The sequence below is a fragment of the Phoca vitulina genome, unplaced genomic scaffold (assembly GCF_004348235.1).
Source record: "Phoca vitulina isolate PV1807 unplaced genomic scaffold, GSC_HSeal_1.0 scaffold9, whole genome shotgun sequence".
Lineage (NCBI taxonomy): Eukaryota > Metazoa > Chordata > Mammalia > Carnivora > Phocidae > Phoca > Phoca vitulina.
The window spans coordinates 12,505,481-12,532,895 of record NW_022589712.1 but is presented as its reverse complement, the minus strand read 5'-3'; the positions used below and the strand labels follow the sequence as shown (position 1 = coordinate 12,532,895).

Below are 27,415 nucleotides of genomic sequence, written 5' to 3'. Positions count from 1 at the left end.
GTAAATTCAGTGGCTAGACTCTCACAGAGGGAAGCTGACCCAAGAGGGATGATAAAGTCAACAACGGAATCCTGCTAATATATGCAAAGTGAGCCTCATCCTGATGAGAAAGAAACCAGGTCTTTGTGCAGAGGACACTTTGGAGGAGAAGGTGCACGGTCCCAGGTGACCGTGAAAGGGTAGAACAACACTCTGGAAAGCCAGGCAGGAGGCTGCAGGTTGGCTTGAGATGCGCTTCTGTCAAATACTGTAGAAGGAATGGTGTCTCTCAGGTGTGGCTCAAGAGTGGAAACAATGAGGAAGGCAGAGGCCCACTGCTCGGGGCCGTGGCGGGATCTTAATAGACAAAGCTCAATCTCTACGTAAGAGGGAAAAGTCTAAGGTCAGAGGACAACGAGAAGGCCCTAGTTCTTCTGAGTCGCCCTGGCCTTGAAAAATTGCATCCCTGGGAACAAGAAGAATTTATAGGTTGACCTCAAAATTGCTGTAAGACCCAGAAATTGTGGGGAGCAGAAGGGATGCCTATGCTTGGAACGAGGCAAATGTTTTGATTTTCAAGCAAAGAGAAAGGTAGTGCCAGTGAACTTGTCATCATTCCCAGCATGATGCTGAAAAGAATTCATTAAAAGTTTTGTCAGCTGTTAAAAAAAGGGGGGGGGATTCTGTGTCCCAAAGGCACTAGCTTAGGTTCACTAAGAACCATTCCTGCCAGAAATAAGATTGCAGCTTTTAAAGAGGGTCGTTTGACTGGCAGATGAAAAATGTTCTAGATGCTCCGTGTCAGGATGTGAGTGAGGTGTCTGAGAAAGTCGCTAAAAATGTGTTTATGGAAAGGGTGGAGACATAGGGCCTGGATGGTGGTGCAGCCTGGCTGGCTCGTACCGCCCCACTTGGAGCACCTGTTCATGGACTGGTGTCAACCCTAGAGGTGGGCCTGCTTGAAGATGGCCTCCGGTCTCCTGGTAGAGCCCTGGGGGAGACCCTCTCGACCCGCCGCTGTCGGACAGTGTGGAGCGGAGATCAGAAGCCCAGCCTGGCTCAGAGGGAGGAAAGCAAACCTGACTGGATGCAAAAAGAAGCACCAGGACAAAAATGAGGGGAGCAAGGGACAAGGACACCTGGGAACAAGGAGGAGCAGGGCTGCCATGGAGGGTCCCCATGAGGAGGTATCCTTGCTGTGGCAGCGAAGTCTTCGCTGGGCGCTCTTATAGACTGGCGCTGGCCCATTTAAAGAGTCCCAAATGGGAAACAGATTTCTTTCTTTCTTTCTTTCTTTTTCTTTCTTTCTTTTTTTAAAGATTTTATTCATTTATTTGAGAGAGAGAGAGAAAGAGAGCACAAGCAGGGGAAGGGGCAGAGGGATAGAAAGAAGCCTTCCCCTGCTGAGCAGGGAGCCTGTTGTGGGGCTCGATCCCAGGACCCTGGGATCATGACCTGAGCCGAAGGCAGACGCTTAACCCACTGAGCCACCCAGGTGTCTCTGGGAGACAGATTTCTAACCTCAGATTTGCCCTCATCAACTTATTACTGATTTGAATGAGGAAATGGGTATCATGCGTGCACATTTAATTAAACCAGTAAGTTATGCAAAGGTGGAAGAGGGAACTAAAATGTTGTATAACATATATCTGCGTCCAGATAACTCAGCTGTTGGCAAGTGTGAGATAAAGCGATCCTGCTTAATAGTAACCCCTGGGACGCCTGGGTGGCTCAAAATGCGGTTCAAGCCGAGATGGGTGGTGATCCCTGACAGTGCTGACCTGCTCCACACAGACCAGACCACAGCTGAGGTTTTAAATTCAGTTCCGGTTTGCATACATTAAAGGACATGTTTCAAAAGTGTCCCTAGGAGAATGATCCAGGTTTGGGGAAGTCTGTACAAGTCAGATGAGGATGAATATGCTCACCCTGGAGAATATGTCTGCAGGTTTTCTGGCCCCTGGCTGACAATAAGTGAGGTGCAATAGAAAGATTGGACTTACCTTTGGTGAAACCAGAGGGGTAGGTTCAAGCTGCCTCACCCTTGAAGGTGCCCAAAAAGAAATGGAAGCCTCAGGAGAGAGGCCAAACCCCTGGAGAGGCTGCCTGGACAAAGGCCACTTTCAAGGATGGGAGACAAGTCGGGGGTCCACGGAGGCGTCCATCTGATGACAAGCCCCTTCAGACTTGAGATTCTGTGGGTCTAGTTCTGTCTTCTGTACTTGCGTGTAGTCGTGGTTACGTAAAGCATCAGGTGTAAGTTCCGAATCATTGCTGTCAAAGATGTGCTATTTGAGATTGTCCCCTTCTCTTTTAGGTGTATAATTCAAAACAAAAAAGTGTGGGTTATCTTGTAGGAAAAAGACATTGGTTTCAACCTGGTTCCTTCCATGATCATTACTATCCTGCAGGGAGGAACTTGATGGAAATGAAAGGTAGAGGTAGGACCTAATTTGCATATTTACCCTTCAGGGTACCAGAGAGCAGCGCACATTCTTACCCATCGAAGCAAGCTGTGGCTTCTTTCTTAATTCTTTTTTTTTTTAAGATTTTTATTTATTTATTTGACAGAGAGAGAGATAGCAAGAGTAGGAACACAAGCAGGGGGAGTGGGAGAGAGAGAAGCAGGGAGCCCAATGCGGGGCTCGATCCCAGGACCCTGCGATCATGACCTGAGCTGAAGGCAGGCGCTTCACGACTGAGCCACCCAGGTGCCCCTTTTTCTTAATTCTTAAAAACAAAACGAAACAAAACAAACAAAAAAACCCAACCACTTTTTTTTCAGATAGGCAGATTGTTAAGGATAGACATTTTAATATATTTTAAATTTTTAAAAATCTGTTTATTTATTGTTGTAGATATGAAAGGAAGACCTTCCTTAGAACGTTGGGTGCCAGCCAAAGGCACAATGTCATTAACTACAGCTGATAAGTGATGGCAAGTTTCCTGGTGCTGGTCGGTGCTACCGGGACCATGACCCAAGAGCAGATACTTGCCCTTATCCTTTTGAACAGGCGAAGGGATTCAAGAGCCCTGGGAACTTTATTTCCACTGTGTTCCCACGTGGAGACAGCAATCGCCTTGCTGCCCCGAGGTGCACGTTCCTCCTGACTCCGGATGGGCTTGCCAGCAGACACTGAGGGAGAAGTTTTCCTGGTCACAGGTGTACCTCCTAAACACAGTGTGTAAACAGTGTTGACTGTGGGCTTCCCCCAAATATCCTGTGGTTGGGCAGAGTTCTTACCCGAGGCACGGTCTTCATTACTGAGGATGCTGGTTTGCTGTTCTACGGGGCTGGCCCAAAGGCTCGTTGTCGTTGATGCTAAGTGGCTCCCGAGGGCTTTGCTTTGAGAATGTCAGGCGACCAGTCCTCCCCTCTCCCTAGTCTCTTTTCCTTTCTCTTGCTCACTCTGTCTCTCTTAATCTCTCTCTGTGTCACAGACCCTCTCACTTTTCCATACTCCTCACACTCCCACACATTCTCTCTGTCTTCATTTCGAGAAAGCTTTGAAGAGCACCTTGTCTAAAGCAGTGCCCATCCCCAGCCTCCGTGACGGTCTCTCGCGTACTCCATGCTTCTGGCCACTCGCTTTCATTCTCTCTCTCCCCGGGCATGTCAGGTGCCCGAGGACAGAGGCTGTGCTTTATTCACCTCTTTGTCTCCAGCTCCTAGAACATCCCAGGCATGTGGTAAGCTCACAGTAATTCTCTGGAGGAGAAAAAGGAGGGAGCTTGTAAAGGGAGCATTCTTACCGTCAGGAATAAGTAGTAAGGAGACACATCCTGAAAAACATCTTCGGTTCTAGATTAACCATGTTGCTGTGGGAATGAACACAACCTATTATGTTCGCTCCGTGTCCCTGAGGTACCCACGCATCTGACTCCCAAGGAGGGTGCTAAATCAAATGGAGGATGGCCAGTTAAGTTAAATTTCAGATACATAACGAAATAATTTTTAGTGTAAGTATGCCCCATGCAATTTTGGGGACATACTTATACTAAAAACTATTTCTTGTGTATTTTCATTTGATATATTTGTCAACCCTACCTCAAGTTTCCTGATATATATTGATTTGCCCTATTTTAGGATGTTTCAGTGTTCTTTATGGTGTTCCCAAAAGAAATCACTCCAATGTCAGCCTTGCCCCCAAAATATGGCACCACTCAGTAGAGCCACGGTTCATTCAGAACCTTTCTTGAACTGAAATACATATGATGGATGATGTTTATGTATGAATCCCCCTTAACTCCGTCTCCATTTCTCCTACTCAAGAAAACATTGACTATAAGTGATAGTGACTGTTTTAGGAAAAACCTTGAATCCTTTTGACTTATTATTTAAAATAAATAGTTTTCAGATTTGTCCTTTATTATTGTCACTAAACCTAGAAATGACTTGAGTCACCTCTCTCAGCTAACTGCAGATTGACTTTGAGATTAAGGGTGAGTGGTTAGAATTTAGTGGTAAAAAGTGAGGATTATGGGTTTTATTTCACTTCAGAGATGTATTGCTTTCTTTGCAAGAGAAAAGTATCTTGGACCCAAGAAGGCCTTTCTAAAGAGAGAGAGGGAGCAGAGTAGGAAGCTTACCTCACTAATAGAAACACACGCCCCCAAGCATGGATATTGTTTGTTTTTTTTTTTAATTTTATTTATTTATTTGACAGAGAGAGACACAGCGAGAGAGGGAACACAAGCAGGGGGAGTGGGAGAGGGAGAAGCAGGCTTCCCGCGGAGCAGGGAGCCCGATGCGGGGCTCGATCCCAGGACCCTGGGATCATGACCTGAGCTGAAGGCAGCCGCTTAACGACTGAGCCACCCACGCGCCCCAAGCATGAATATTGTTAAGAGTCAGTTGACAGTTTCATTTTTACACGTAACAAAACAAAATTGGAATCCATTGAACCCCACTGACAGGGTCATTTAAATAGTTGCAGTTAAAAGCTTTTTGAGAATACAAAGAACTGTATTAGTGAGAAATGAGTACAGGCATATCTCGCAGATATCGTGGGCTCGGCTCGAAACCACCACAATAAAGCGGATATCACAATAAAGTGAGTCAAATTCAGGTATTTGTCTCCCAGTGCGTATAAAAGTTATGTTTACCCTCTATTGTAGTGTATGAAGTGTGCCAAATAGCATTCTGTTAAAAAAAAAAACAGTGTATATACCTTAATTTAAAAATACTTTATTGCTAAAAAATGCTAACCATTCTCCGAGCTCTCAGCAAGTCATAATCACTGATCATAGGTCACAATAACATATATAATAATGAAAAAATTTGAAATATTGTGAGGATTACCTTAAATACGACGCAAAGACATGAAGTGAGCAACTGCTGCTGGAAAATTTGCGCCAATAGGATTTCCTGACGCGGGGTTGCCCCAGACCTTCGTTCTGTACAGAACGCAGTATCTTTGAAGAGGAATAGAGTGAGGTATGCCAGAATACCTTTTTTGATTTTTATATCCCCCACCATATGTTTAGTTACTTAACTGTAAAAATGGCCTAGGCAGTTTAAGAAATATCAGAGTTACGTCAGTGGACTAAAGCACAATTGAAGCACTGTATGTCCACTGAGATTTTTTTTTTTTTTTTTACAATTCTTTTAAGTAATCTCTCTGCCCAACATGGGGCTCAAACTCACAACCCCAAGATCAAGAGTTGTATGCTCTACCGACTGAGCCAGCTAAGGGCCCCTCTACAGAGAGAATTTTTAAATGATTACTTTGAAATGTAATTGAGGATTGACATAATTTTTTTTTTAAAGAGAGAGTGGGAGAGAGAATCCCAAGCAGGCCCCACACCCAGCGCAGAGCCTGCCACGCTGCTCAGTCTCATGACCCTGAGATCATGACCTGAGTGAAAATCAAGAGTCAACCGCTCAACCAACTGAGCCCCCCAGGGCACCCTGATATAAATTTTTTTTTAAGATAAATCCTAACATACTACCACATCTAAATTATAGCTTGAGTTTTCATTTCTTTTTCCTACATAAAAAATAAATGAAGAGACATACGATTTCTTCAGCTCCTTTGGTTGTAGTCAAGTATCTATTGTCCATACTTAGGACGTCCCTGAACCATGGTTATGAATGGAGGAAACATCACCAAAACGAGGACAGACTTGGGGTTCAAACGTAGGCCCTATGTTGCAGGAGCAGTACGAGCTGAGAGGGGGACTTAGGCTCCAGGAGCAGGTGTGCTCATCTGTGAAGTGAGCTTCGTGACGCCTGCTTGAAGGTCAGGAATGGGAGTGAGGTCCTCATTCCTGCCCCACCCCCCCCACCCCCCCGTCACACTGCAGTGATAGGTCTGCACTGGCCCACTGTGGGCCCCTTGCCAGGATTTGCCAAGGCTGGATAAGCTCAAGCAGTCACATAAGGAAAAGGATAAAGAGTTAAGAGCAAGGCTGTCCGAAGAGGCAGGAGTATTTTCTTTGAAATAGCCAGAGAGGACACAGGCTTTTGATTGTGTTTAGTGGCAGGTGGTTGGAAAAGTAAAGAGCAGTTTCTTTTGAAGATATAAAAAGACACCTGGGGGGCCCCTGGCTGGCCCAGTCCGTACAGCATGCGACTTTTGATGTTGGGGTCATGAGTTCGAGCCCCATGTTGGGCATAGAGGTTACTTAAAAAAATTTTTTTGAAAAGACAGCTGAATTCCAAGCTTTTAATCAATTGTCCGTGTCTCAAAATGGATATATTTTTCTTGTGGTGTAATACTCTATCATAAATCGTTCAAGTTCTCCTGGGACCTGTTGGAATTTTGTTTCCTTAACTTTCCCTGTCTCCCAGCCAAGCCACTTATGCCAAGAATACGTAGCCCTGTCCTTGCCTTCAATCCAGATTCACCCTGCTTCCTAGCCTTGGGTGTAGACTCTGCTGGCCCATCCTTCTGCTGGACCCCAAGGAGTTTGTTTACTTTAACAGCTAACTTATCAAGCCTATAAAAATGATAAATGTACAAACAGCTGAGAGGGTTTTTTTGGGCCCTGTTTCTCAGTGTATATATGATGGGGGGGGGGGGGAGAGGGAGAGACTTAAACAAGAAACTATTTAGAATCACCTTGTGTTCCTGACATTTTTAGAACACCTGACACCAGACACAAGAGGTAACTTCCTCTTGAATTATTATTTATAAAGTGGATCAAGCTTCCGTTTCGTACACATTATAATTTCAGAGAGGGATTCAATTTTCCAAAATACGATGCTGAATGAGGAGCGTTAGGCATCGATGAAGAAAATAGCTCCTGGTTTCCTAAGCAGAGAGTTTCGTTGTCGGGAATCCCCAGGAGTTTCTGGTGGCTCAGACAGAGGCTGCCATGGGAGTGGCCTCTCACTGGACTGCATGCATTGAGACTGCTTAAAACCGCTGTAGAACAAGTCTTTCCAAACAGAAGTTGTATATGTTAGATCAGTGGCTTCCAATCTGTATGCCAGGGTCTGTGAGGTAGGAGCAGGCAGGGTCCCACAAGGGACTGGGCAGACTGGCTTCTGCCCCAGCTGCCCTGCATTCGTGTGTCCGACACGTCGGACGCTCACAGCTTGGAACTAGGAAACTAATTATGAACTAATGCTTGCATCCCTTAGCGTTCCTGGCTCTAACCTGTATGATGTCAGCTATTCCAAGCCGACTCACGGCATGTAATAATCTATAATTCTGCCAAGGCACAGATGGGAATTAACCTTCACTGCATGGCAAGCGGGCAGCAACGTGTCACTTTGCAGGTGAGCTGTGGCCCAGGTGACACCTGCCATCCAGGTCCCCACCTGGCCTTTTTCTACTCATTGTTGCATACCTGTTTTGGGGGGCGATCGCATACTATCAGGGGATTTGCAATTTGGAGGTCCGGTAACATCTGAGAAGTCTCCTTCTCTGATGTCGCAGGTCTTCTGTGAAAAGGCACAGGACTCTGGACCGCCGGATGGAATGCAGGTGCCATAGGCCAAGCGAGTTATGAGATGTGTTCTGGGATGTTCCATGCCACATCACCTCGTGGGCACACGAGGGAATTCTGTGTGGGAGACAGACACGGTTACACATCCGCTCTCAAACAGTGCAGACGAAGAGATTTTCTTACCCCAAGTCCTGGTCAATGCTTCTGAGAACTATGACTATAGAAAGCAGTCGCAGTCTGTATTTTTTTTTTTTTAAAGCCATATCCCATTCTATTCTGTGCTTTCACATTTGCCCAAGATAGATGTGCCTGAAACTGTGCTGTTTGTAGAAAAAGAGTATCTACTGGTGGTTCATTCACTTGGGTCATGTTTGGAGTTCTGTGTGAGCTTGTTAAATAAGACACTGTGCCTTCCTGAAAACCATTACTCTGTTTAAAAAAATAAAAAGACATGCAATTCAAGTATAGTGTTTCTCCCTGATGTCAGAGTCACCACTCAGGGTGCCCAGGGGGCCCTGGTGAAAGCTCAGGCTGACAGCTGTTTGCTGTGGAGGGGCTGGTCCAAGTCCTCTCCACGCTAAGGTTTAGGTGTAAAGATGACCCCACTTGTTGCATTTACTGCTGCTACATTGTGCTCCTTGCGTGGATGTGGAGCCCTAGTGCCCGTCTTGGTTTGTTGTTGTTGTTTAAGATTTTATTTATTTATTTTAGAGAGAGCGAGCGCGTGCACAAGCTGGGAGGGGCAGAGGGGGAGGGAGAAAGAACCTCAAGCCGACTCCACACTGAGCGCCGGATGCAGGGCTCAGGCTCACGACCAGGAGATCGTGACCTGAGCTGAAACCAAGAGTCAGAAGCCTAACCAACTGAGCCACCCAACCCCCCCCCCCCCCAGTGCTGATCTTAGTTATCTTACATGCACATGAGGGAGAGACTGGGGTATGAAGACAAACGCATGCAACTTGGATAACTTACCTAACAGGCGTCAATGCGTTTCCTGGTTTCGCCCTTCCAACCGCACATGAAGGGTAATAGTTTCTCTCTCCCTTTTTTTTTTTCCTTTAAATTTCACTCACTTAACCTTCTGGTGGTTCTTTTAAACAGCAAATTCCTGATTTTAACTCTTTATTCTAGATAAGGAGATAAAGCATACACATAGAAAGGAAGGATCTGATGCAAGCATAGCTGAGTCCACTCCGGGGGGCAGCCCGTGGACATGCTGGGCTGGGTCCCCGGACGTAGTTTTCCTGCCACCTGTCCCACCAGCCCTGGGGCCTTGCTCCTTCAGGCCTCGCTGTCCTGAGAAACTCCAGTGGTCCTCTTTCCTGGGGTTGCATCTTCTGGCATCCAAGAAAAGTGAGTGGCTTGTCATTTCCTTGACTAAGTCATGTCAGTTCTTTGCCACTAATTCAGTTTGCAAATTCGTTTCTGCAGCTATGAAAGAAAAGAGAAAGGAAGGAAGGAAGGAAGGAAGGAAAGGAAGGAAAGGAAGGAAAGGAAGGAAAGGAAGGAAGAGAAAAAAGAGAAAAAAGCCTCTGCTTAGCTGGGTGGCCATATAGTCTCTCCAATTCAGTTGTGATGACAGCTGAGGACACCAGATTGAATTTGCTTTAAGCAAACTGGATATATGAAAATTGAAATAAAAAAAAAAGGATGATTGTTCACTTTTCAAAAGGTTCCTTTGCCTTATAAAAAAGATTACAATAGGATTTCTTTTTTTTTTTTAGATTTTATTTATTTACTTATTTATTTGAGAGAGAACGAGCAGTTGGGAGGGGCAGAGGGAGACAGAGAGAGAGAACCAGACTCCTTACTGAGCAGGAAGCCCGATGCGGGGCTCGATCCCAGGACCCTGGGATCATGACCTGAGCCAAAGGCAGACGCTTAACGACTGAGCCACCCAGGCGCCCCTACAATAGGATATCTTTAAACACCAACTTTTTCTAGTTCTCTAAAAATGAAATTTAATCACTGTCCTGGGTTTCTAGAGTATACTTTATGCATGAAGGTGGCATGCCTATAAAAAATATTAAAAGTCTTTTAAAGTTAATTTAAAATTATTTTTTTAAGATTTTATTTATTTGTCCGAGAGAGAGAGAGCACAAGCAGGGGGAGGGAGAAGCAGACTTCCTGCTGAGCAGGGAGCCTGAAGCAGAACTCGATCCCAGGACTCTGGGATCATGACCTGAGCCAGAGGCAGACACTTAACCGACTAAGCCACCCAGGCATCCCTAACTTTTAAAGAAATTCTTAAAAATTTGTTATCTGATGGGTTCAAGTTTACTAAATAAATATTAATAGTTTTTGCTCCAGCCTCCTAGAGGAGGAGAGAATACATCGTACTAGTGACAGTTTGAATGTGCCAAATTAAAACCAAGGCCAGTACATCCTGGGACCTGCCCCTCATTAATCGTACAGTGTCTGTTCTTGGCAACCCAAAGTCAACCCTCTTAACCTGTAAGCTAGAAGGAGAGCTACCTAAAGCAAGCTCCCGTGTAAGATTCATTCGCATTTGGCATCTGCCCTGAGCCTAGAGCCTCCATGCAACTGAGATGATTTCACTGCCACGGGAACAAGTATCAGGGGGCTGTTTCTTATTCCAGAGGGTCTCGGTGATTGGAGATGTGGCACATAGATGATTAGACTTGCAGGATGGCACTCAGTATCTTTCACTTCCATTCCCTCCACCCTTCGCCGAGGAGCAGGGCTCCAACAACAGCAGAGACATACCTAGCCTCAGCTTCCCTGGAGCCTCCAGTCTGCTTTTCCATCCTGCAGGCGTACGGTCTGTCTTGAGGTTATAGAGTGGTGCCTTTGATAACTTGCCCTTTTCCTCTTTCTCCTCCTGCTTCTGGTCTTCTCTCCCCCTGCCCCCACCCAAGTTCAAAGCTTCAGGTGTCAAAGTGAAGGCTTATCAGGTCCTATGTGAGTTGTTAGCAGAGATCCTTTGTTTTCCTTTTAGCTCAACAAGGGCATACCATGTGAATTTTTTTTTTAAATATAGATGTACTCAGGGTCATGAGTTCAAGCCCTGTGTTGGGCTCCACGATGGGTGTGAAGCCTATTTAAAACACACACACACACACACACACACACACACTGATTCCTAGTTACTTGTGGGGATTCTCTCCTGCCAATAGGAAAGGCCCAGAGAGAGAATGCTGAGAAGTAAGGAGGAAGGAGGTGGGTAGGCTGGTTGTTGCGGTGGGGTGGAGAAGAGAAGGATCCTGACTCCATAATGGCCAGAGTGTGTGGCCAGTAGAATCACTGACGCCCTGATCCATGAGGAAGGTGAGGGGCTCGGTCTGTCACAAAGGAGCTCAGCGTCAGGGATAGGAGGGAGAAGATGCTGATGGGAGCTGAGCTCTCCCAGGCGTATGAACCAAGGGAGGCGGGTGGCTGGGCCCTAGCCACTTGAGAAGGCCTCACAGAGGAGGCAGCTGTTGAGTAGAGTGTCTTCGATGGCTGATTAAGCCGTCTCAAGGTAGACAAGAGAGGGAACAGCATGCCAGGCAGAGGGAATGAAGCCTTCAGCCTCGCTCCTACAACCTAAGAGTGGATGAGCGTCTGTGCTCTGCCCTCTGTCGCCAGGGTTCACTGAGAACATGGGTGACAGAAGGAAGAATCCATATCCTTCCTGCCTCCCCTGTGATAGACACTTTGCACACAGTGCCTCACTTAGTCCCTACAGTTAGCCTCGCTGGTGGGTATTAATCCCCATTTTACAGTTGTGGAAACTCACAGCAGCCCAAGAATTGCCCACCCTATGAAAAGCAGAATCAGAGATGCAAGCCTGCTGAGTCCGTTCCGGAGCCCACCCTTTAACCGGTATGCTCAACTGCTTCTCCCATAGACGAGCTCACTGGGAGGGTTCTGCCACATCCCATGTCTACACCCTTCCACTGGTTCACAGGAGTCTGGACTTCACCACCTACGGAAACAGCTTAGTCTGTGATGGTCCAGAAGTCTCTTATCTTTGGATCATTCAAATGTCTATGTTATATTTGAATCATTCATGCCAAATGGCGTAATTTTCCAGGATATAATATCTGAGATATTTGAATTAAATGAGGACAGGACATTCTATGACATACAGTGTTTTGTAGGACAAGAGCTCAGAATGTCATCTAGATTCCCAATCTCTGTATGCCCTTGGGCAAATGGGAGACCTCTGAGCTTCAGTTTTTTAAAGTTTAGAATGAGAATTTTGTGCCCTGCACTTCCTAAGGTCTGTTTTAGCACTAATATGACCATTCTGTTATGTTAGGATTAAGTATGCACAAAGATTGGGGGCGCCTGGGTGGCTCAGTCGTTAAGCGTCTGCCTTCAGCTCAGGTCATGATCCCAGGGTCCTGGGATCAAGCCCCGCATCGGGCTCCCTGCTCTGCGGGAAGCCTGCTTCTCCCTCTCTCACTCCCCCTGCTTGTATTCCCTCTCTCGCTGTCTCTCTCTGTCAAATAAATAAAAATCTTTAAAAAAAATTTTTTTTAAAAAGTATGCACAAAGATTATATGCACAATACGTGTGTGGATATGACGTAGGAAAGAAAACTGATCTCAGTTTAGTAAAGGAGCCCTGGGTATCCCCGTCTTAGCAATAAACTTCCCTAATAGGGAATAATTGCTTTTATTTTATTTTAATTATTCTTACACTTGGTACTTGGAAAGACTCAACTTCGTACTCTTCCAATCTAATGGGATGTCACTCCACACATTTTAAGTAGGTTTTTAACGACAGAACAACGAAGCATTAGCCAACGATGTTAGAACATGTCTCCACACTCTGATACTTTCAGATCTGTGCCAACCATCCTGCTCCCATATGCGCTGGCCAGACGGATCAGCTGGACGAGGCAGATTGGGGTCTGGCATCCATGAATAACTCTGGCACTTTCCTTTTGACGTGGCAGGGCAGGCTGGCTGAGGCTTGGATCTGAAAGTCTGTTTGCAAGGACCTAGTTTTCTTGGTATTTCTCCATCACCTCCTTAGTTAGCCCACTGGTGATGAATCCAGTGCATTCGTGCCGGAACAGATCACACTCCGGGTAGGTTTTCTGTGGCTGGCTTCGTGATCTCATGCCTCCTCCTTTTGGGGAGAACAGAAGAGACAGACGAGGGCAGTGAATTCTGGTCAGTCAGCTTTGCTGACCACTGGTGGCTCTGAGGAGAGTTTTGCTGAGGAAGAAATGAAGGAGATTAATTAAAAAGGGGTCAGAGCCTCTCTCTCTCTAGATTCTCTTTCTCAACTGTAATTTAGAAACCATTCTTCAGGCTTTCGGCAGTTTCCAGCCTGCTAATGGGTCATTTGGAAATCAGAACACATTTACTTTAAGGGGGTAAAATGCAGAATAGACCCCAAAGCCTTTACGTTGTAATTGAAGTTAAGTTCATTTCTGTTTCTCCATGTAGCTGCCTGTGGTGGGTTCTCTGAGGAGACACTGCCTGGTCCTTACTCCTTCCCTCTTCTGCCACCCCTAGACCTGTAGACCTGGCCACTCTTTCTAGAACGGGGTTTCTGCAAGTAAGAAAGGATATAGCTGTTCTGGAAGCAGGTGGCCTCCCCTGCTGTCCTGGTCACCGATGGCCCCTCATCAGAAGTCCCACATGTGGGTCACAATATGGGGTGGCTATTTGCGTGTCTGGTAGCCCAGACATATCTGGGGGTGAAGCATCTGTCAGAGGAAAGGCATAAGATACTTGGGATCAGGCACATTTAGCTTGAAGTCCGTCTCTGACACCTTGTGTCACCTTGGCTAGGTCACTAACCTCTTTGAACCTCAGTTTTCTGGTTTGCAACATGGGATTAATGAAACTCTGTGCTGTGCAGGGCTGTTTGTATTGATGGGGTGAGGCATGTATGTAAGTTACCAGGAGCCAGCAGACCCACCAGTGAGTTTCGGCTGGAGAAGGACACCTCCATGTCCATTTGCCTTAATTATGCCCATTTTATAAAAGAATGACTGCATTTCAAAATTAAGTTGCAGCACATACACAATTAATGGCAACTTGAGCTGCAGAAAACTGGTTCTAGAACTTTACCAATTGCCTTCAGCTATTACTCACCTCCAGGCACTGCTGTGTCTCAGTTTATTTTTTAAAAAAGTCATCTTTTGTGCCATGTTCTCATTGACAAGTGGGGGTTTTGGCCTCCTACTCTTTACAATGAAATTATAGCCATTTTTAAGGAGGAGAGTGAAGCCCACTGGTAACTGTGAACAGACGGAGCGAGCTCTTGAAGGAGTTTGGAGTAAGCTCCCTGTGAGGAGTGTCTGCTCAGCCGCAGATCCGCAGAGCAGCTGGGGGTCCTTTTTTCGTGACGAGGCTTTAGATGGAGCAGCTTGTGTTGGCCTCTGCACCTGAAGACGGAGCTCCACGGCACGGTTAGACACTTGGGCTGAGTGGTCTGGAATACGCCAGAATGGCACATGTGGGGAATGGGAAGAGCGGGGGCTGTGGGATTAAAGCCACATGGCTTGAGTTCCCACTCTGCTCTTTGCCACGTGACACTGGGCAAGACACTTGTCCACACCTCCGTTTCATCGTGGAGACAGATCTGTTTTGCGAGGCAGGCTTCACAAGGCACTTCGTAGGTGAGGGGTAATGGTAGCACCGGAACTTGGCAGAAGAGATGAATCATAGTAATAAATAATGAATTCGTTGATATTCAGTGTTACTAGCCAGAGACACCGCGTGGAGACACAATCAGGACCTGGTTCTTGTTCCCGCTTGGTGGCTCGGCCACTCGCATCCCCAGGTGACACTGGGCATGTCACCTAAGCCCTCTGATCTCAGCTGCCCCACGTGCAGGCTGAGGTCCCCATTGTAAGAGCCAGGGAGTTCATAAATGTGAAGGCGCTTTGCTAAGGAAAGCAGTCTCCGGATAGAGGCTCTGGGACCATTTTCTCCATCTCTGAAGTGTTTCTTGCACGAGTACCGGATGGTTACTTTTTAATATCCACCTATTTCGGTCATTTTACACGCTCTGATAGCAAGTGCATTGCGTACGTCGGATATCCACCTCCCCGAAATGCACAGGCATAGAAATACTTGCCAGGATTCCATAAAAGATGTGCTATTCGCTTATTTCAAGTTTGTCAGGACAGAACTATTCTCTTGCTTGGCCACAAAACCCACAGAAATTGAGTCTTTGTTGGTGTGTATGTGCCTGTGTTAGATCATTCTCAGATGTCCCCACCCTACAATTTGAGTAAATTTGTGTCTTTTTCGTTTTGTTCCCCAGTGTGGTCTTGGTGCCTTTTACCACACAGATGCTGATTTGCTCTGGACATCAACCCTGTCCTGTTAACAACCTGGCAAATCTCATCCAGATTTAGGGAAACGGCTCTTTAGGTACTTTAGGGTTGTAGCTACTGATAGTGAAGATGAGCTTATTTTCATTGTCGTTTTCTCTTGAGTAGCGTTTAAGTCAGCATTTGAAGGATGAACGCACACCAAACACTTAGAATAATCCAAAGTCATAGATGACATTTGGTGCCTGTTTTGTTTTGTGTGGATCATTCACACATTTCAGAGTTGTGTCTCCCCTTATGCCAAACACACAGTAGAAAGATGAAAAACTCATTCCGCATTTTTCTTACCACACGTCCCAGCCGGGATGCCCTCAAAAATAAACACAATAATATGATATAATATAAATAAACGGTTGTTTTGGCATCATCTAAGTGTTACCAACCACAGAGGCATAAAGATCAAATCCAAAATGACTGCATATAGTTTTTCAATCGCTGAAACTTACCATTTTGTTACTAATGGGAACCAATTGCCCAAAATTTCCAAATATTTAACCTAATTCCTGGTTGTACCTATGGCATCTGTGAAAGTCCCATTAAACTTTTCAGCTCCAGTTCAATATCGTTTGAACAAGGTGTGGTGAGGTAATTTGGCATCATGGTTGAAAGCATCAGTTTAGGGCCAGACCTCCTGAGTCTAGACCTCACCTCTGCAACGTGTCCCACGGCAAAGTTACTAGTTATAACTACCTCACTGCGTCCAACTAGTGGAATTTTACGGCTACGGAGTATGTTCTTACAGAATGCTTCCATGCTACTCTACTTTTTAAATGTGTTCTTCAGCTTTGATGTAATTATTTCTTAATTTGAGAAAACCAGCAGGTACCTCCCCTCCGGCACTCACCAAAGATACTTCTTAGATCTTAAGACAGCAGAGGATGTAGAAATGTGTATTTTCAGAAGTTTACACCCATATAGCTTAATCACATCCTCACTTAAGATTTTAATTGACTTCACACACTAACAGATATTTTGCCACTTTGAACGTTCAGCTCGTTCAAAACTCCAAGCAGAATGTTAGGACCAGAGCAACCCAGGTTTAGGTATTTTGTAAGCCTCACCATTGCCAAGGATTGAAATGGTTACACCCGGCTGTGCTCTGTACGGGGCCATGGAGGCAGGACCCCGTGGAGCCGTGAATGTGGTTGGATTGGCCTTCTTTTTAGAACTCATCCATTGAGGTCTTCTTAGTCTAGAGATGAAGGAGCGAAGGCCCAGCAGGGTTAGGTGACGTTGTTAGTTACTGGTGGAATCGCATCTGGAGTCTGGGCATGCTGACTTCCAAGACAGGGGTCTCTCCTAAATAATTCCAGCCCGAGGAGAGAGATGAACACTCCATACTCTGGTTCTTCCCGCTGTCCTGGAAGAAGCCATGGGATTTTAGAGCACAGAAATTCATCAAACATTGAAACATTTGCTGTTGTATTGACACCATCTCTTCTTTAGGAATTGTCTTGGAAAAAAAAAAAAAAAAAAACTAGGAAAAGTTATTCCGTTGACCAGTGATGACCAGTTATTGTTCCTTTTGTCAACAGGCAAGGTGATGAATGAAGTTCTGGCAGCTTCCTGTGTCCCAGGCCTTGTAGAAATAAATGAGACGTGCTTCAAAGTTCTAATGTGCATCACATCGGATCTTGTTTAAGGAAGCGTTAAAAGGAACCCGCCGTTACCTATTGAGAAGGCTCTGTGCTCTCAGGCGTTATTTCTGATTGAATCCAGAGGTTGCAAGCATGCCTCCCTGTATTACCTGTTGGAGCAGGTTTAATTTTATAAATTTGAAACACAAACTCTATGAGTTTCCAGTTCATAATTGTTCTTTTTGAGGATGCACTCAGATGAACAGTATCGCACCTGTAAGAGATATGCACTTCCACAGGACCCGAACTGACTGGACTATAAATGGCAGCACAGTTCATCTGTAGCGTCATCCAGTACCAGTGATGGAGAGGGCAGATTGCGAGGAAACCCTTCGGAGGGGGAAGAAGTCATATGGTGTTGGAACTACAGATTATTAGGACCATAGCTTTAGTAAACCACGGCTTTTTTCTTGAACACGACATGCCTGGACTGTAGTTCTTGACTGGTGACTTTAATCCATCGTGAGTCATCTCCTGGGACCTCTCAAACATTGAAAGTCTTGAGCTTTCGTTGAAAAAACAATGCAGCTTTGAGAAAATCCAGGGTTCAAGATAGTCTTCCGGGTATTTCATTCCAGCCTTCGGTGTCCTGTTATAACGAACAGCAGGTACCCAGGTGGTAGATGAGAAGCCTAGTGGGAGAGGAAGGAAATGACAATGAACAGGCATATTACATTGTATTGTACACATACTTTATAAGTACATTTCTTATTAGCTTCTTATTCAGGCAGAGATTATAAAAAATTTGCTGCAAGTATCCAGACCAGGATTTTGTGTTTTGGAAATTATCAGTGTTCATAAGACCTGCAGGGAAAAAACAAACGAACAAACAAAAACAATGGCGAAAACGCAAATAAGAGCACTCTTGACACCTAAAAGAATATTTTTATCATTCTTTTCTTTGTTTTGGCTCTGTCACAAATTAAAGTACTTGGAATGCGGTAGTCTGTGGTCTCTTGAAATCGAATCAATGAGAACCTGACACTTTCACAGAATGCTGTCACTTTGGACATTCATAATAAAAATTGAAACTAATTTTGATTGTTAGTCACTTACTTCGTCTTGGAGCTCAGTGTATCTTCTCTGCATCATCTTTGCCTCGTGGCCGAGCCATTTCTATGGCCCTGTATCTCGACAGAGAGCTGCATGCATAGTTTGGGTCTTTCAGTCTCTTGCCCTGAATTGCTGTCAGTTTCTCGATTTGCACAACCACCTTTTGTTATTTGTTGGAAGGCTGAGCTATTTACGAGTGCCAAGGTCCTTTTGATTAGGCCTTCTACAACATGGATCGAAGATGATTTCCTCCTCAGAAATATCACATCTTCGCTCTCTTCGGTTTCTGGCTATACTGTATTTCTTGTTAAATGGATTATAATATAATTATAACATATTTTGATTCTATTTTCTAGTAAATAAGTCAAAAATTGGAGAAGGCTGTGGGTAACTTAGCCACAGCTCCAGGCTTTTTTGTTTGACTCTCTGCCCAGTGTTTTAGAGTATATTTTTGTGTATTCCACAATATTCTAGTACGAAAGACTTTAAAAGTCCAAAGAAATTCAAACCTGTGAGCCTATTCAGAAAACTCAGACCTTGCTCGGCACTAAATTTGATAGGGAAACAAGAAAAGGTCCCTTTCCTTCTATTCCTTTGTAAGTAAAGCAGCAACGGCAGGTACGCCCCTCAGCTAGCTCCCTGCCCCACCCACCGGCCGCCCCCTCAAAAGGAACAGCCCGGATCTGGGGATTCATTTGGCCATTCCAGTGCATGGATAAGCAAATGATTTTGGAATTCTTAAATCAGAGAAATAAGAAAAACAAATAGAAGACTCTGGGGGTCTTTTCTGTGGATGGGGTGGGAGAAGAAAAAGTAGGAGTGAACAGACTTAAGAATAGGATCATTCCTTCAGAACTGAGTTCACGGGCAGTCCTGGCGTTTCCCTGGAGGTATCCGACCAAGGCAATCCTTCTAACCTACCAGGAGGCACCATAATGAGGGCAGAAGGTGAAGCTTTTGTTCCCTGAATGAATTCCCTTTTCCAAAGTCTCTATCACCCTCTGCCTGAGCATCTGGGCAAAGCTCTCTTTGTGAATCAGCGTGAATATTTAACAGTCCACCCTCCCTCCCTTCCTTCAGTCTGCAGCAAAGGAACGCTTTCCAAAAAAAAAAAAAATCTTGAGCTAGATTTTAAAATATTATTAGGTGACTTTGACAAACTGAAGCTATTTGGTGTTTACACAATTAGAAAAAATCGCCGATGTGGGTTGTTTGGTTTATACGTAAAGGCTGGCCTCCCGCTCGAATTCTAATACCGAGATCTCATTCAAATGAGATGGTCTCAAGCAGTTCCTTCGCGGTTAATAAATTCTTCAGAGAGGAAGAAAACCTGGAACATCTGCTTCAGGACGGTCTCTGCTCAGGAACTGCACATAGATGATTACTTTTATCGAAAGCAATTTGTGTTTTAAATGATTTAAGAATACAAGCAGTTAAGAAAGTGGTTGAGTTTGATGCTTTAGAAGAAAGCTTCTTTCCATTCATTATTAGTAATTTTCCTAAATCCACTATTTCTTGGTCCAGTTTTTTTAAATTGGGGAATATTCCACACTATCGTGGCTGGCATCAAATCACATAATTTTTACGGCTGGGCTTTCAGAGGCCGGCTTAAGGATTACCAGAAGAGGAGCCTCTGCTGTGTTTAGACTGGGTCATATTTATTTTTTTTATAGATACTGTACCTTTTAGTATCTGAGAAACCTTATGTTTACTTCTCTTATTTCTTCTCTGAGACACAAATCTCTTTCAAAGCATTTTTTTTAAGTTTTATTTATTTATTTGAGAGAGAGAGAGAGAAAAAAAAAACATGGGGGAAGAGGCAGAGGGAGAGAGAGAGTCTGAAGCCGACTCCCCCCTGAGCGCAGAGCCCAATACACAGGGCTCCCCTCTCAAGACCCTGAGATCATGACCTGAGCCTAAACCAAGAGTCTGACTCTTAACTGACTGAGCCACCCAGGTGCCTCTCAAAGCATTTTTTAAAAATCTCATAGAAAAAGACTTTACCTGTGGGCTCTAAGGAAGTAAAATAAAGCTCATTTTCACACATTCTTATGTTACTGCAAAAATAAACATCAAATGACTCTTATTAGAGACAGCTTAGGAAAGAATATAAACTAGAAGAAAATGTATATACATGATATTATCTAAACTTTTTTTATATACAAGCTCAAACACTGTGCTCAAATATATTTTCTAAAAAGATATTATATACAATATTAATACAAATTTTAAAACCCACCAAAGGATCCATATTTCTAGAAATAAACGTGGCTTTCAGATGGCTGAGACTATGAGGATGCACAGTTGGGAAGGACCTTGAAGGCACCTTTTGTAAATTTTGCCTGGGTGATTCACGGATGAGGGTAAGACTGTTAATGAATAGAAGTAATTGCTATTCAGAAGATTTAAAAAAAATTTCTAATGAAGACTGAGCCAAATTCTTATTTATATGACCTTAAAGGACCCTTTGTGAAGAGTTGCATTCATAATTAAAAGTCCACGCCCCCCCCCATGTTGAGCAAGTTGAGAGCCATGGCTAACAGATGTCCATGGGCACCTCCCTCTCTCTCATGACATCATCCCCATCCTTTTATTATTGACAAAAAAAGGGAAAAAGGCCGATGAAGAAAAGAAAGTCATTTTTGCCAGAAATGTCCATGTTGTAAGAGTTGTTTTGCCTGTGTAGACATAAGCACACGGACATGCGCACACTTCATGGGGCTGGAGGCCGTAGCAGGGGGACCAGAATCCACTCAGGTCACAGAGAACCTAACTTCCAAAGACGTGGCCAGCTGGGGAGACCACGGGGAAGGCGAGGCCAGCCTGGGCTTCTGCCGCAAGAGCCCAGGAGCTCCTGCCCAGAAAGGGATCAGCAGCCCCAGGTCATCCGTGCGGGAGGCCTGGCCACAGCTGAGGGCCATCTCTTCCACACCCTCTGACTCCAGCCCCTGAGTCTGGCTTTTTATTAGAATGTTGTGCTTTTGTCTTCAAATACCAATATTCCTTTGTGCATCCAATACATACTTATTTAGTACTTCCTAAATGCCGGGCACTGTGTGGAGATCAGGGGTGGGGCAAGGACTTGAATAATGCCTGTGCGGTATCATCAGGATCTGCATGTTGACAAGGCAGACAGATGAGTGTCATATGTTAAACATAAGATGAATGCAAAAGAGCTCACATAGGCAGATAGAAACCACGTTTCCCTAAAAATGACTAGTTTATTAGCTCAACTTTCCACTACAGAAAAGAGAAAATAGTTCTGTTTCTCTTTTTTTGCTATTTTCTAGCCAGTAACAAGTTTATCATTTATTTGGTTTTCAGAATCTTAGGATTATATTTACGTGTATTAGTGAACCACTCTTATGCAAAAGTATAGTATTTCCAAGGACTTACCTGATTTTCAGTGGCCTAGCAGCAATATTCCTTGGGGCAAGGTTTCGCAAATATGTTCTTAGTGGGCATCCCTTAAGCAGATTCAAAACAGGACCCCCTCTTTTTCTAAATCCCTAAACATTATCAAGGAAGCAAGTACCACCATCCATGAATGCTGCAGTGAGCTCAGCAGGAGAAGTGACAAGCTTCGAATGTAGTGAGTGGAAAGAAAAAAACTACTCTCAAGCACAATGACCTTGACTTCACAGTCTTTGGAAAATTTTAAATAGGACGCCAGATGCTATTTCTCCTATCAAACCAATAGAATTCAGAGTTTCTTGAGAGAGCTCTCTTATATTAAAAAAAATGACATTTAATGGAACAAGGATAGTCTATAATGAGACAGTGGGAAGGAATACATAGAAAGTTACTCTTGGCCCACATTTTTTCTGAAGTGAGTGAATTTCCCAGTTTCATCTTAGCAGTTCACAAACAACAAGGTAGGTTTCCCCAGATCCTTGTAACGGTAAACTGATGAACCCTAGAGGGAGGGTTGACTCAGTGTTTTTCGCCTAGTTATATCATGCTTAGATATATTACCATGAAATATAAAAGAGGAAAACAAAACCAATAGAAAACCAGTGACTTGTGGATGTCATTCATCATTGGCTTGTATCTTTATCTGAAGCAGAAAGATCCATCAGCTCTAAGTACAGGAATTTACCTAACTGGAATATAAGACTTGTGATACGTAGATTTGCTTTGGAAATTCAAATGTTTCCATTCAGTGATGAACACTAGGCCCATGCGGACAATGCACATTACTTAAAATAAAGCAAAGTGTTAACTAGAATAAGTGTTGGACCACTACTAAATCATTTGCTAATTATCCTTTTTTGGACTTTAGCCAAGACGAAGTAGTAATGTTCCATTTAGCCAAAATTCTACCTGCACTCCAACTAAAAGCAGTAATTCTTCAGCGCCCTTGACCATCAAAATTTTCAAATTAAGTTTTCACAAGATAACATCACAATAAACTCTTATGCCTAGCATAGTAGAGGATTGAGGCTTCTTTAACCAACTTCCAGTTTTTAAGGAATTTAAATATATTTCTCAAAGGCTCGAAAACAAGTGCTCTACTGGATCTAACCCCACCAGTCTTTGCTGTTGCAAAAGGCCCTCAGAAGACTCCCCGTGCTGCCCTGGAGGTAGGCACCACAGAGCCTGGTGCCTAAAGAACCAGCTTCTGGGGCGCCTGGGTGGCTCAGTCGTTAAGCGTCTGCCTTCGGCTCAGGTCATGATCCCAGGTCCTGGGATCGAGCCCCACATCGGGCTTCCTGCTCTGCGGGAAGCCTGCTTCTCCCTCTCCCACTCCCTCTGCTTGTGTTCCCTCTCTCGCTGTCTCTCTCTGTCAAATAAATAAATAAAATCTTAAAAAAAAAAAAAAGAACCAGCTTCTATTATAGACACGAACCAAATAGCCGCTCTCTCCCCAAGAGCAGGGCAGAGAGGAACCCCACTTAATAGAAGCACTGTGCTCAGTGGATTTCAGTTCATCCCTTAAACAGAGAGTCGCTAAAACCAGCACCCCATTTGAGTTGTCTACACTTGCATCAGGGAAGCTTCTTCTCATCCGATTTCTTCCATTGCCCATAGAAAAACAGACTCTCACTCACGTGCATCTCTTCAGCTACTCTTAGCTCATTCTTCAGTTTGCCTCTTTTTCATTCCTTTCTCTTGATTTGCACTTGGGTTATTTGCTAAGTGCTTGCAGTTGAAGATGCTTCCAGGCCCTTCACAGTGGTTCCCAAACTGGTCTGCACATTAGAATCATCTGGCCAGCTTAAAAAAAAAAAAAAAATACTGATGCGTATGTCCCTTCCCTAAAGACTGTGATTTCTGGGGATGTCCTGGGCATTGGGAGTTTTTAAAAGATCCCTGGGGGGATCCTAAGGTGAGGACGAGTTTGGGAACTGCTGGGCTAGAGGAAAGAAAGGAAAGGTTTGGTGAGCCCAGTCCTGCATCCCAGCTCTGCCTCCTGTTAGTTGTGTGACAGGGGGCAAGTTATTTAACCTCACTGAACCCTGGTTTCCTCATCTGTAGAGTGGAGGTAATCATGCTGGCGGTTTTCTCGTCTGCGTGGGGAACATACCGTTTACATTAACTGATTAGTGACAGCGTGTGTAATGCCCTTGGCACCGGAAATGGTGGCTGGCGTTATTTATCCCCAGGGCAGAATCAAGTTTAATCCATTCCCAAGACTTGGACACACACCGCGGATGATGAAGTGCTGTCAGCTTAATGAAAGTGAAAATGAGTAGGATGACAGCCAGGCTGGCTGCCACATGGGAGGCTTTCCCCCCCAACCCCCGACAATTGAATTGTTCATCTATTGCTAGCCTGTTGGAAAGAATGATAGAACCTGATACTCAGAGATAAGGCTATTGTGTTCATCTGTTTTCCCAGGATGGGGTGAGTCTGCCCAGGGCCTTGGGAATAGGATCTGCCTGGCAGATCAATCAGAGAAAATCTGGAAAGTGGACACCTTTGAAAAGCCAGCTTGACTCCATGAGTCGGTAGCACATTTGCTGATGGCCCTTGGCCACAGTCCGAGGTACATCCATAAGGACAGATGTGAAGGGGAGTAGGGGTGGGGCTGTCATGGGCTCCCCACTCCTCACCTATCCTAGGCCCTCCCCCATTAGAGTCTGCCACCTGATTATATTTTTAATCTAATAAGTCTCCTCTCCTCCAATCGTTCTTATTTATTGCTTTGTATTCATGTGAAATAAGCAAAAATTAACTTCATTTATTTTTTTTAAAGATTTTATTTATTTATTTGAGAGAGAGAGAGAACATGATGGGGGCACAGAGGAAGAAGCAGACCCCCGCTGAGCAGGGAGCCCAATGCAGGGCTCGATCCCAGGACCCTGAGATCATGACCCGAGCCAAAGGCAGATGCTTAACTGACTGAGCCACCCAGGTGCCCTGCAAAAATTAACTTCATTTCAAAAAAGAACCACCAACAGCATGCCTGTTGGGATGATGGTGGTTCCTGCAAGTTGACTTTGGGGGAGGAGAGAAAGTCTATCTCATCTTGCCTCGTGTGACCCCGGGGAAGTGTCTTTGGTGGAGGAGAGGGGAGGTTAGTGGTGTGCGTGCCCTCAGGATAGAATCCTAGAAAGGTGGAGTGTCAGAGCTGAAAGGAACCTGAACAATCACCCGAACCCCAGGGGTTCCTGTGAACACGTGCAAATTATATGCAAGATCGTAGGCGTATTGAAATGTTTCTTTGACGAGGGCACAGAGCTTGGTAATCCTCCAATACTTAAAGACAGAATTTATTAGTAAGGAAACCGGGACAAAGGAAGCTTGCAAGCCACACGGGCAGTTAGGAGCCCAGTGGGGACAGAGTTCAGGCGGCCACCCTGGGCTGCACCCCCAGCCCCCAGCTCCACAGCTGAAGCAGCAACGGCGGGGAGGGGCTGTTTAAACCACAGGCTCAGCTCATCCACCCTAGATCGCAGCCCAAGTCCGACCGAGCTGATGGGGGGCACAAGGCAGCCCCCCTCTCCCTTTAACTGAGGACGCCGTGTCTCCTGAAGGCACTAGGAAGAAGGGAGAAGTGTTGTAGCTGTGGAAAATTCTCATTATTTTGCCCTGCAAGGAAGAATCGGTCTGGCTCAGGGTCCTAGCAGGGATCTGGGTGGCTCTAAAAGCTTTCGGGCCACTCACTGTGCAAGGTAGGTGTCTTAGTGCGGGTTGCTGTAACAGAATGCCATCAGCTGAGTGGCTTATGAACCACAGACATGGACGTCTCAGTTCTGGAGCCTGGGAAGTCCAAGATCAAGGCGCTGGTAGATGTGGGGTCTGGTAAGGGCCACCTTCTCGCTGCGTCCGCCTCCCTTGGGGGAAGGGAGCCGGCGGGCGGCTCTCTGGGGTCTCTGTGTATAAAGGCACTAATCTCATTCCCGAGGGCTCTGTCCTCCCATCCTGACCACCTCCCAAAGGCCTCCAGATACCATCACATGGGGGATTAGGTTTTCAATTTATGAATTTAGTGGGGGAGGGGAGACACAAACATTGTCTAGAACATTAGGCAAAGGCCTAGAGGAAGAAGGATGGTTTTTCTTTTTCTTTCTTTTATGTGATTTAGTTTTCGCTTGGGCTCCTTGGCCACAGAGAGGCCCGGCAGGATGAAAGATTTTGACAACCGTCTCTCTTAAACCCTGACGCCAACAGGACCACCTTAACAATGAGAGAGAAAACATAACCATGTAGGGCTCGCTTGTTGTGGTTGAGCTGGAGGTGGTGGGAGTTCGTGGGGTCCACTGAGAGCACTTTATGGGAAAAGCTTAGAGGGACATCCACCCCCGTCCGCCCTCCCCAGGAGAGGGTACGATCTAGTGCCGAGCAGCTCAGGCTCCCGAATCAACATGCGTGCTCCACGGCATGCTGCCATCTAACCGTGGCCTCCTTGAGCCTTAGTTTCCCCACCATAAAATGGGGACAGCTGTGCCTGCTTAGTGGGATTGTTTGAGGACAAAATGAGAAAATGATTGGAAGTAGTTTCTGGGTCTAACAGATCCCACCTGTGCTGTGTTGAATGCATTCTGCATTGTGAAATCATGTCACTTTAAATTACAGTTAACGTCGGGGGCGCCTGGGTGGCTCAGATGGTTAAGTGACTGCCTTCGGCTCAGGTCATGATCCTGGAGTCCCTGGATCAAGTCCCGCATCGGGCTCCCTGCTCGGCAGGGAGTCTGCTTCTCCCTCTGACCCTAACCCCTCTCATGTGCTCTCTCTCATTCTCTTTCTCTCAAATAAATAAATAAAATCTTTAAAGAAAAAAAAAAAGCCAAGAGGAAGATAAGGCGGCATCTTAAAAAAAATTACGGTTAATGTCATTAGGAAGGAGGGCATCAGGCCTGATCATTCAAGTCCTGAGTCGCGGATGAAAATAAAAGATCTTGAATGATCGCCTTTCCTTTACCTTTCACATTGGCTGCTGTGTCATACGACTGACTTCCAACTTTTCTTGATTTGTTTTTTACTTACTCAAGTAAGGAAGGAATACATTCTTGTTCTAAATGATCCTAACAAGCACAGAAGTTTATGGAGTAAAAGGTGACTCATCCATGTTTATCTAGAACAGCTACTAGTAGACTTTCTAGGTAGACCACTCTGGCAGAGCCCCGCATGTGGCAAAGCCTAGAAAATGTCTTTGATGTGCACTTGGATTTTTTACCGGCCGATTGACCTCACCTAATATCACGGTTTTCTTGTGACAAGGGTTTGAGGAATTTTGCATTCCAGGAAATAGCATTTCGACAGAGGTGTTTTCTCCTTCAGAAACTGTCCTAGGGGCTCTGGCATCGTTGGGCACAAGAGGCTGACTTCGGCAGGAAAAGACATGGAAGGAAGGGGAGGGGAGATAGAGACTGTTCTGGGGGGTGGAGTTTCATCAGGAAGGCAGAGAATTTGGTGCTACTGTTGCTGGAGACCCGTAGACTATTGAGGGTGTGGTACTGGGGACCAAGGCCAGGCTGACCCCAGAGAGGGCAGGCCCGCTGCTAGCACAACCTGTGCCTTTCTGCTAATTACAGAAGGGGTCCTCTTTGCTCCTAGGGTACGCAGCATGGCAAGAGGAGCAGCACAGCTGGGTTTCAGCTCCTGCTCACCCCCCTCACAGGTGCACTTGTGCAGTGTGCAACTTGTACAACTGTGCTTAGCAGCCCCACTTCAGCCATTCCACCCCAGCCAGGAAGAACAAGGATAATACCAAAAAGCCAGGATCCTGCTCACTTATGCCCAGTTTTTGGATGTGTGGTGAGATGGAGGAGAAGGTACTAGGGAGACAGAGAGGTTAAGGACATTCCTTTTCAGGTTGTGGAAAGCATCTCCTTCACGCTTATCCAGGGCTCTGTGGGTGTTCTCAACTTCTCCAATCCCTCTCTCCCCTCCCTACTACTGTTCTTTCAAATTCTTCCCCAAGACAGGATCTGTTCACTTCCTCATTCAAAGGCCTTGCCCTTCCTACCCTAACCCCTAGAAGTGTGACATTGCTTCCAAGAGCCACAGAGTGACCTCTCCATGGGTGGGGTTGGAAGAGGCTTGTCTAGAGCCTGGCACAGGGGAATACCAAATCTCAGGTCATGGACGCCCAGGC

General features: G+C 45.4%; 1 protein-coding gene across 4 annotated transcripts in view; it reads left to right on the top strand.

The window, feature by feature from the left end:
- SCAF8 (SR-related CTD associated factor 8) overlaps nt 1-27,415 on the top strand; it is a 215,080-nt gene that overhangs the window by 128,985 nt on the left and 58,680 nt on the right. Inside the window, exon 22 of one of the 4 annotated variants that reach the window (XM_032407606.1) lies at nt 16,717-18,415. The exons of the other annotated variants lie outside the window; for them this stretch is intronic. The gene's annotated coding sequence lies outside the window, so the exon portion shown is untranslated. Of the gene's footprint in view, nt 1-16,716; nt 18,416-27,415 lie in introns of those variants that run through there. 4 annotated transcript variants of the gene reach the window in all.